The sequence below is a fragment of the Schistocerca nitens genome, chromosome 3 (assembly GCF_023898315.1).
Source record: "Schistocerca nitens isolate TAMUIC-IGC-003100 chromosome 3, iqSchNite1.1, whole genome shotgun sequence".
Taxonomy (NCBI): Eukaryota; Metazoa; Arthropoda; class Insecta; order Orthoptera; family Acrididae; genus Schistocerca; species Schistocerca nitens.
Window position 1 is genome coordinate 236,447,425 of NC_064616.1, and position 12,022 is coordinate 236,459,446.

At 40.6% G+C, this 12,022-nt stretch overlaps 1 pseudogene; it reads right to left on the reverse strand.

Annotated features, from left to right (window-relative positions):
* Positions 1-1,500: 1,500 nt before the first annotated feature.
* LOC126250501 (5S ribosomal RNA) lies at positions 1,501-1,618 on the reverse strand (annotated as a pseudogene).
* Between the last annotated feature and the right edge of the window lie 10,404 nt (positions 1,619-12,022).

Here is a 12,022-nt window from a genome sequence, read left to right on the forward strand (position 1 = left end):
GATGAAACTTGATGCCATACGCAATTCTCCAGCTTCAAGGAATAAAAAGCAACTAAAGGCCTTTTTAGGACTAGTTTTGTTTTTTCGTAAGTTCGTACCACAACAACTGATGAACAGTGATGCATTGCTCAACTTGTTACGAAAAAATAGGATTTGGTTATGGGATGACAAGTGTCACGAGGATTTTAATAACATTAAGCACGCATTACTCAATGCAAACATTCTTAGCTATCGTCACATGTCCAAGGATTTTTCTCTATGCACAGATGCCTCATCTCAAGGGCGGGGGGCATGCTTCTTCCAGATGCGAGAGGAAGAAGGTAAGGAAGTACCCAAGGTCATCAGTTTTGCTAGTAACGCGTTATCGGAAGTAGAAAGATCTTACTCTGTGTCAGAATTGGAAAGCTTTCCTGTTATATGGGCATTTAAAAAGTTTGAATATTTTTTGCGGGGCAAGAATACCTAAGTTCATTGTGACCATCAATCACTGTCATTTCTTTTAACATTTAAACTATTACACCGTCGATTAGCTAGGTGGTGTCTATATTTACAAGAATTCAGTTTTGAGATCATTTATATTAAAGGAAGTCAGAATGTTATCGCGAATGCCTTGTCCAGGTTACCACAAGGTTTAGAGGAATTTGGTAAATTAACAGAGCAGGCTGCGGGTATCAGAACGTTATTAATCCAAGGTACAGCACAACAGTCTGATTGCCATACGTTTTGCAAACACACCTGATGGGTAGAATGCGTAACTCCTTTCATGTAAGTGGTCAATAACCTTCCGCATTCTTCAACAGGTTTAACAACGAATGAATTGACGTTTCAGTCAAAACATACGAATGAGTAGGAGTCGCCTATACCAAAGGTACCCACTACAGAAATGACACTACAAGACAAAATCAAACGAGCCATAGTTACAGGGCCGAGTATAAAAGGAAAATTTATAACAAGAAACTGAAACACAAATTTTGAAGGGCAACGAGTCCTCTTACGTACGCACCCTAAATCGACAAAATCTGGCAAACTGAATAAGAAGTGGCAATTTTTCTATTCAGGCCCATATGTAATTTCTAAAATACCATATCCTGGAGCGTACTGGTTAGTTTATGAGAAAACAGGAACAGACAAGGGTCTCCACCCTCACAAAGATATAAAAGCCTTTACAAAATGACGAAGCGTGGCAACGATTTTTTTATCGCAAGATAATTGTACATAGTGTACATAATTCTAAGTGAAATTTTTTAAGATAAAGTAATGTTTATAGGCATAAGTAATTCTTTTGATTTGTACACACACACATTCCGTCGTCAGGCCACGAGCGGCCTACTCGGACCATCCGACCGCCGTGTCATCCTCGGTGGTGAATGCGGATAGGAGGGGCGTTGGGTCAGCACACAGCACTCCCGGTCGTTATGATGGTATTCCTGACCGAAGCCGCTACTATTCAGACGAGTAGCTCCTCAACTGGCATCACGAGGCTGAGTGCACCCCGAGAAATGGCAACAGCGCATAGTGGCCTGGATGGTCACCCATCCAATTGCCGACCACGCCCAACAGTGCTTAACTTCGGTGATCTCATGGGAACTGGTGTATCCACTGTGGCAAGGCCGTTGCCCTTTGATTTGTACACGTAGACACAAAAATTAACAGCAATGAGAAGTAACACATCACTTTATGCGAAGCGAAAGTATAAACGATATTAGCTTATGGCTGAGCGGTCGCGCGCTCAACAATACGCGCTGACGTCAGCAGCAGGAGAGGAGACACTGACCTGTGCGCATGTACGACAGACTGTCAGAAGGCGCAACCAAAATAGGAATTCAATGTGTACCTAACTTGAATACAAAGTAAACGGAAATACTACGCAAATACTTCAACTATCTAAAGACTAAGGAACATATATATATATATATATATATATATATATATATATATATATATATATATATATATATATATATATATATATATTGTACACAGAGACTTAGTTAAATACTAAGTTCTATACAACATATTTACAACTAAAAGTATGTATTATGAAAAACTACACGAGACGTGTAAGCTAAAGACTAACGACAAAATGCCGTGAGAGATGACAAATAATTTTCTTTGCAGGGTAATTGATGATAATGGGTAACACAATAAACAAATGTCTATGAATTTAAACAAAATATGGAAGTATCTGCGGACGCATGCAATGACCCATTGTATCAGTGGCCATCGAGCTACGTAATGCAATTAGTTTTAAGTTAGTTTCAAGTTTTTTCTTTCAGCTACCAGTGTATCGTCACATAGCAGAAGAAGAGAATTACGTCAAGAGTAGCAGGTACCAAATGAAGAAATGCGCCGCACGTCGAGTAAACAATTTAGTTATAAGGATATTTATACGAAGGTCATAAGGCAAATAAAAATGAAATATGCATCGTCGCAGTGTGTCTCCGTGGCACTTACCAGTTCCTATTCGCTGTAGAGTACACATAAACATTTAAAGATGGGATTTTACAAAAACCAGTTAATTTTTATCGTGTCACTTGAAAGCTTGAATACTGACGTTTCAAGGTATTTGAGAAAGACAAGTCTACGATCGTAAAAACGTCATGTTTCACCCTAAGCTACACATGAATTGAAGTAAACAGCACTAACTCATGCAGAAATAATATGATACTACTTGGGTGATTAGTCAGTTCACATTATTTCAATGAAGCAAAAGTTCCTTGGCAACTAGTCCATCATTGTACGAGTAACATCTCCTCATAAATTTTTGAACCAGTAGATGAGTATTTCCCTTCTTCCGTCCCAGACAAAGGAGACGGCGCCAAGTGTAGTTAGGCCAGTAGTGTGCAACGTTTCAGTTCTATTTCCAATTTTTTCTCCTTCGTCTACCTTTGGAAGGAATGAGCTCCCATAAGTGATAAAAGCCTATCTATAAAATGAAAGATAAATGTGTCATATGCTTGTATTCTGTCATAATAATGTGATATGTAATTAATTTGTAAATGTGATTTGAACGAAGAGAAGTTGAAGCTAACAATCAAACTGTAGTAACAGAAGCCAGTTAATGAAAATTTCATGACGTTTTAAAAATTAAGAAATTTGTGTTCGTAATGTAAGCGATGGATGGAATGTCATCCATAGGTATAAGCTATATTGTTATGTATATTGTTGTAACTCAATACTTGTATGAACTTTCATTGGAAACCAAACGCCATATGAAGAAATGATCATCAAAGACCAGCAATTTATATAATGTTTTTGACGGCTATATGTGCCCTTCAAGAAGTGGACGTCAAGCGTGGTGACATGAACATACGTGTGCAACGAAATAACTTCTGAGTATCGTGGCTCACAACGCTTGACACACTTTATTTATTTCGAGTCAAAAACATTACAACAATATTTACAATATACACAATATAACAAATCAGGTCAAATCATAAAAGAACAAACTAAACGGTATTAGCCCAAAATTGTGCAACGGCAGCAGCATTGTCTGAAACATCAACAAGCTCTTGTGTGGAACATGATACAGGACATCTAGGACAGTTAATTAAATGTTTGGTTGTCTGTTCTTCTCCGCAGTCACACAAGGTGGAAGATTCCTTCATAAAGCCCCATTTAAACAGATTGTCCTTAGTTCGTCCGACGCCACTCCTGAGCCGATTTAGAGACTTCCACACTGTCCAGACTTGATTTCCACCAGGAGGAAGGGTCTCAGAAGGAGTCATCCAATCATTACTGTCAGATTTTGCTGTCCACTGAGATAGTCTGGCTGCTCCAGTCCGACCGGTGAGGGGTGTAGTAGTTCTCATGAAGCTCCTCCTAGATTTGAGTCTACTAATTGGTGGCTGGTATCCATGTAGCAGGTGATCGGTGTTATGATCTGCTTTATGTCTCTCAAGTTTGGCTGCGACTTCACGCCTTATGTCTGGAGGAGCAATACCTGCTAGTTTATGGAGTTTATCAATAGGTGTAGCTTTGAGGCATCCCGTTACTGTCCTGCAGGTTTCGTTCAGGGCCACATCAACCTGCTTTGCATGAGATGACTTGTACCATACAGGACATGCGTATTCAGCTGCGGAATAACACAAGGCCAAGGCTGATGTTCTTAGTAGTTTGGGATCTGCACCCCAAACGCTGCCAGTGAGCTTCCGCAGGATGTTGTTACGAGCAGCAACTTTCTGCTTAGTGTTAGTGCAGTGTTTTCTGTAGGTCAACGTTCGATCTAAGGTGACACCCAGATATTTGGGGTAGAAACAATGTTCAAGCTCTTGATCTTCCCAAAACACTGTAAGTTTTCTATAGGCCTCTCGATTGCGTAGGTGGAAGGCACAAACTTGAGTTTTAGCAGGGTTCGGTCTTAAGTTATTGACTCTGTAGTACTCAGATAGGTCCTTGAGAGCAACAGTAAGCTGGTTTTCTACTGTGTCAAAATCTCTGGCTTGTGTGACTAAGGCAAGATCATCTGCATAGATGAAACTCTTTGTAAGAGAAGGTTGAGGCTGGTCATTTGTAAATATATTGAACAATATGGGGGAAAGGACACTACCCTGAGGCAAGCCATTCCTTTGACTTCTCCATCTACTCTTTCTTCCTTGGAACTCCACATAGAATCGCCGGTTTTCCAAAAGTGTCTGCACAGTTCTGGTGAAATTAATGTCTCTAGTGATGTAGTAGACTTTGTGCAATAATTGTCGATGTTGAATGGTGTCATATGCTGCTGTGAGATCCACGAAGACAGCCCCGGAAATGTATCCTTTTTCATATCCCTCTTCAATATGTTCAGTCAGATTAAGGACTTGTGCTGTACAATTCTTTCCAGGTCGGAAACCTGCTTGTTGAGGTATGAGTTGTTTTTCAACAATGGGAGTGAGTCTATTTAGCAACATTCTTTCATAGATTTTATACAAATGGCAAAGGAGCGAAATCGGTCGGTAGTTCTTGGGATCAGCTGCACCCTTTCCAGGTTTTAGTAAGGGAATAACTTTAGTTTTCCTCCAGATGGCAGGGATCTGTTTCCGCTTCAGACAACCATTATAGAATTGCAGAAGCCATCTTTCCGTGATGGGACCAAAATGTTTAATTTGCTCAATCATTAGGTCGTCTAGACCAGGCGCTTTACCATTTTTGCATTTCTGAATTGCGGTTCTGAGTTCTTGTAAGATGAAGTCATTTGATAGATGGTTGTTTTCACGTTCAGGTTCTCTTTTGAGTTTTGTTCTATCTTTAGAACAATTGACCCTTCCATTCTGAACTAGATGATGAGCAATTTGATCTGGTGCAATGTTTGCATGGCCATGATTGTGGACAGGGTCGTTGTTCAGGCGTCGCAGCAACTGCCAGGCTTTCTGACTGCTTTTAGACACACTGACAAGTGAACTATAGTTGTTCGAGCTGGTACTTACCTCATCGACGGATGCTGTTGGTCAGGGTTTCTCTCCGCTGAAAATGCATGTGCGACGGGTAGTAATGGTGCCCGAGTCGTAAAAATGGAGATCTTCTGCCACAGCGTCTGATTTTGAACAGTAATCACACACCCGATGCACCCTGAATGAAGACAACCGCCACAGCAGTTCTTCTATGTGTGACACTCAGGTGAAACTCTGGTACTTAGTGTGAAATCAACATTAAGAAAACGAGTGTACGCACGTGCGACGGTAGCTTCTGGCATGTTCACCGTTAGCGTCTAGCTCTTAGCCGCCGAATCGGCCAGTGCGCCAGCGCGAAACCCGGTAGCGAGAATACATGCATACATACATTAATCCTTGTTCCATAGATCACGAATACGACATTTCGTAAATGTTCGTTGGCTATCTGTCAGACTTTTAATACTATTTGGCAAATGACCAAAGATTTTTGTGGCAGCATAATTAACCACTTTTTGTGCCAAAGTGAGATTTAATCCAGAATAGTGAAGATCATCCTTTCTTCTAGTGTTGTAGCTATGCACTTCGCTCTTATTTTTGAATTCGGATGGGTTATTAATGACAAATTTCATAAGTGAATATATGTATTGCGAAGGTACTGTAAATATCTCGAGTTGCTTAAATAAATGCCTGCAAGGTGATCTTGGATGGGCTCCAGGTTTTATTCTGATTACACGCTTTTGTGCAAAGAATACTTTCTCCCTTAACCCTAGCATTACCAACGTATTTTTTGTTACATGTAATACCAACGGGGGGGCCTCAAAGGCCCATAAAGAATACCACAATTTATTTTATCATAAATCAAGTTTATTTACTTCTGATACCTCTAATAACAATTCAAAATGCTTAGACATTGTTTTTGTATACTGGATAATAAAAGATGTTATTATAATAGGAATAAAATGAACAAATCACGAGATTCAGTTTATATATTTTTTGGAATAATGTTTCAAAATAGTGTTTTCTTATAAAAACGACTTTTTTAATTCGATACACTACATGAAGCAAACAAAATTTACTGTCTCATTCTGGAACGCATTTTTCACACAACACTGTCTTCCTGCAGTATTTCCCACAGACGTGTTTGTGGCACCGAGAGCAGGTAACAGATGACTTTCCCAGCTTGTTGTACTTGATCTTTTTAGATGCAGCATCTTGGCAGCATAGGTGGCACCGTCCACGTGTTCCTGGTTCTGCTGTTGAGGATGATGGTTCTACAGAGCAGCTGAGCTTCCGTTGTGTGATGCTTTCCATTGCCATTATTACTGGCTTCTGAAGTCCATACAAATTTTGTGCCCGTTTATCTACTTGAGATCTTATTAGTTCGAGACCTAAGTTAGTGATAAAAACTCTTCTGCGGTTTAGCAAATTCTTATTCCAATTCGGAAAGTTGAGGAGGAAGAGTGAATATGCATTTATTGCTGCTATGTCAATGAGTGTGTAGAAGAGGGACAAAGGCCATCTTCTTGTTCCTCTCTTTGTGCTGTAGTGTCTTGCCATCTGGTCTATGGTGTCCACGCCTCCCTTTGTAGAATTATAAAAAAGATTTATGTTAGTCTTTTTTGAGTCTTCATTCAACACCCCTTCTGAGTGATAAGTTGAAAGCATCAACAGCAGTCGTTTTGGCTTCTCGCGGACTAGCATTGATGCAAGAGTAACTGGTGGCCTCTGTGTCTGAGTGTCAGTATAAGCAAAGATGGAAGAGTGTAAACTGCGGCCAGTTGTAGTCTTCAGCTCTTCAGGTATGTGTCGTCTGTTAGACTGTAGGGTGCCAACAAGTGTGAGGTGAAAATCATTCCATAGAGTCTCAGCAAGCTCCACTGAAGTATAGGACCGATCTGTGGTAACATTACGGCCTGATTTTTCAGTAGGTTTTATTAGTCTCTTTGCAATTTCCATCGGTCCATTTGAATGCTGTGTATTTCCTGACTTGCCTGTATAGATGTCCATGCTGATCACATATCTAGTCTCAGAATCAGACAGCATTCGAATTAGAATGCCGTATTTTCCAGGTTTTTCTTTTAGAAACACCTTGAATGGACAGCGACCACGGAACAAAGACAACATCTCATCCACTGTTGTATGTAGACCAGGAATGAAATACAATGGAAGTGAAGAATTGAAGCTTTCAAAAATTTCCCTCATTGGAGCAAACTTGTCAGTCTGGCGACGAATTTCTCTTGTGTTCTTATCATCAAACCTCGATATTTTAGTCAATTCGAAAAATCGGGTCCGACTCATTGATCCATAGTACACTTGTCGGCCCTGAAGCAAAGACCATAAATCATGGACAGGTATCTTATTGTCATGATTTGAACCCATGATTAGCAAGAGTCCTATATAACAAAATAACTGATCTTCATCTGTGTGCTGAATACCTAGTCGAGAAGCCTCTTCATTTGAGTGTAGTTTTATTAGATTCATAATTTGAGGTGTAAAAAAGAGCTCTATAGCCTCTTTCGGAGACGCAATTCTTCCTTGTTGTCCTAGCCCCATTCTTTCTCGCACTATATTTTGTACAGAACGCCGATATTGTCGAGATGGCTTCGTAATATACTCTCGTCCACTTTTTGCAATGAATTTATCACATTCCGTATCATTATCATCTGGTGGATTGGCTTCAACCTCATCTTCATTCTCAGACGATGAATCAGTTCTAATTTCTTCCACATCATCATCCACTTCACTTTCCTCTACATCTGATTCGTTCAAAACTTCTTCTAGCACTCTTTCAATGGAACTATCACGTAAACGATGTCTACTCATGTTGCTGGTTCAACAGCAGCAGAAACACTGAAAATAACAATGGTCCGCTTCATAATAATATGTCTGAAGGCAACAATGCCAAAATTCGTTTCATGGTAAGAATTTGAAACGAGAGACTCAACCTCGTAAATCTTTCCTTGCTATTACCAACGGGTGGGCTTCTAAGGCCCACAGAGAATTAAATCAAGTAAATGAATTTTAATTACATTTTTATTCCGAAATTCTGTAATGACTCAATAGTACATTCAATAACGAACAATTACCTTTGCTTTCAAGTTCATATATCAAAGGGTGTGGATACAACATAGAAAAACTGAGTCAGTGGGCCTACGAGGCCCCCCCGTTGGTAATGCTAGGGTTAATGACGAATTGCCCCAAAATATGATGCCATATGAAAGCAGTGAGTGAAAATAGGCATAGTAGGCTAATTTACTGATATGTTTATCATCATAATTTGCAATAACCCCAATATCATAAGTAGCTGAACCTAACCGTTTCAGCAGATCATCGATATGTTTCTTCCAATTCACTTTCTCGTCAGTGCACAAATCCAGAAATTTTGAGTATTCTGCGTTAGCAACAGACTTCTGTTCATAGTCTATACTTATCAATGGTGTTATGCCGTGCTGCCATTGGCTTGACAAGTAATATGAAAAAATACAACCTATATATATATATATATATATATATATATATATATATATATATATATGCCATTTACTGTACAGAAGTGTATAAACTGTGTTTTCTCAAAATTTAGTGAGAGTCAATTTGCAGAGAACCACTTAATAATTTTCTGTAAGACATTATAGGCAATTTCCTCAGCTGATTTTTCCTGGTTGGGTGTGGTTACTATACTTGTATCATCAGCAAAAAGAACTAGCTTCGCATCCTCATGAATATAGAGTGGCAAGTTGTTAATATATATTAAGAACAATAATGGACCCAAGACTGAATCCTGTGGAACACCATTATTGATACCTCCCCAGCTACATGAATCCGGTGGTTTTTGGAGACTATCTGTACTGTTCATTTCAACCTTTTGCATGCTTCCAGTTAAGTATGAATGAAACCATTTGTGTACTGTCCCACTAATACCTCAATACTTAAGCTTATCTAGACGAATTTCATGATTCACACAATCAAAGGCCTTTGAGAGATCACAAAATATCCCAATAAGTGGTGTTCGTTTAGTCAATTCATATAATGTTTGATCAATGAAAGCATATATAGTATTTTCATTTGAAAAGCTTTTCTGAAAACCAAATTGAAATTTTCTTAGAATTTCATTTTTACAAATCTACATCATCATCTACATCCATACTCCGCAAGCCACCTGACGGAGTGTGGCGGAGGGTACCTTGGGTACCTCCACCGGTTCTCCCTTCTATTCCAGTCTCGTATTGTTCGTGGAAAGAAAGATTGTCGGTATGCCTCTGTGTGGGCTCTGATCTCTCTGATTTTTTCCTCATGGTTTCATCGTGAAATATACGTAGGTGGGAGCAATATACTGCTTGACTCCTCGGTGAAGATATGTTCTCGAAACTTCAACAAATGCCCGTACCGAGCTACTGAGCGTCTCTCCTGCAGAGTCTGCCACTGGAGTTTATCTATCATCTCCGTAACGCTTTCACCATTACTAAATGATCCTGTAACGAAGCGAGCTGCTCTCCGTTGGATCTTCTCTATCTCTTCTATCAGCCCTATCTGGTACGGATCCCACACTGGTGAGCAGTATTCAAGCAGTGGGCGAACAAGTGAACTGCAAACTACTTCCTTTGTTTTCGGACTGCATTTCCTTAGGTTTCTTCCAATGAATCTCAGTCTGGTATCTGCTTTACCGACGATTAATTTTATATAATCAATCCATTTTAAATCACTCCTAATGCCTACTCCCAGATAATTTATGGAATTAAATGCTTCCAGTTGCTGACCTGCTATACTGTAGCTAAATGATAAAGGATCTTTCTTTCTATGTATTCGCAGCACATTACACTTGCCTACATTGAGATTGAATTGCCATTCCCTGCACCATGCGTCAATTCGTTGCAGATCCTCCGGCATTTCAGTACAATTTTCATTATTACAATCTCTCGATCTACTGTGTCACCGCGACCAAGAAGCATGGATTACGGATGACTGGCGTCGCACTGTGTCCAGCCAAGAATCGCGGTTCTGCACTACACCGGACGACCAGCATTGTCGAGTACACTGGCACCTGCAAAGAGGTCACATTCGTCCAATCCTTTGGAGAGGAACGGCGGTGTCATTCTTGGCGTTATGGTTTTGGGGCTCATCAGGTATGAATTCAAGACATAGCTAGTAGTTACTGAGGGATCTATGGCGGCATAACGGTACATCCCACACATCCTGCGTCCAAATTTATTACCTCTCATGCGACAGTATCGTGAGAGCCTTTTTAAATTGGACGATTCTCGTCCACACACGGTTCGTGTCTGTATTAATTGCCTGAGTTGCGTTGAGGTACCCCTCTGGACAACAACACTGCCAGATTTGTCCCGGACAGAGCATGCGTGGAACCCGCTCGGGCATCTACTTCGTCTCAGTTTCATTATCGAGGATATCAAAGACTAGTTATAACAGCTGTGGGACAGTTTGCCTCAAGGAGGAAACAAAGACTTTATGACAACCTTCGCAAACTAAGCAATGAATTCATCCTAGCCAGAGAAGGGTGCAACGTCATACTGATAGATGGGCTCATCCGGCAGAGTTATTTCTAAATTTGTCACGACTTCGTAATCACTGGAACATCATCACGTACTTTCTCAGCCAGTGAAGTTTCATTTCGTTTCCTCCTCTCCTTCTGGGTGCTTTACTTTTTTTGTCAAGCGGTACCAAGTAACTTTGAAGATCGGATCGGTTTCACATCTCCCAGTTTGCATTACCACATAAACTCAGAAAAGGGCGCCTTCGTCAATCTCAGAGCGAACTAGCTCTGTAGCTATCACACTGGACACGCATTTGGGAGGAAGACGGTTCAAACCCGCGTCTGGCCAACCTGATTTAGATTTTCCGTGATTTCCCTAAATTGCTTCGGGCAAATACCGGAATGGTTTGTTTGACACGGCAGGCCCGACTCACTTCGCTATCCTTCCCTAATCCGTTGGGACCGACGACCTCGCGGTTGTTTCCCCTCTCCCAAATCAACCAATCGTCGTCAGTTTGTATCACAATTATGACAACACATATTGTTTTCCTCCGTCTATAACAACGGCCGCGAGAAATTAGCACTTCTGAAGCTGGTAGGGTTCACCGTGGTGCTCCACAGAAGCGTCGCAGTCTTGACTTGGAAGAGGAAGTACTTCGTTACGTAGAAGAGAACCCGACGGCTGGTGCTCGAAAAATTCTCCATATCATGGACTCCTGTAGGGGACACAAATCCGAGCTCACTCCTCCTCTGGGTGCGTTCAGTAAAAGTTATCCTATCTTCAAACATATATGGGTTCCTTACCAAATTTTTATGTACTAAGTAAGTCTATAATACCTAGAAGCCTGCAATAGGAGTTGTGCAATACTCTGTACATAAATACTGGGTGTTGTGTGACGTCCTTAGGTTAGTTAGGTTTAAGTAGTTCTAAGTTCTAGGGGACTGATCACCATAGATGTTGAGTCCCATAGTGCTCAGAGCCATAAATACTGGTTGCATACAGAAAGATAACTTGCAAAACGTAAGTAGCATACCAGCGAGCGCTCAGGCCAAGATAACGATATTATCACATCCAGTGTCATGTTACACATCCGGTGTCAGGTTATCCACTTGGTCTCCTCGCTTCCCCTATTCCATATCCCCCAGAAATCACCTGGAATTC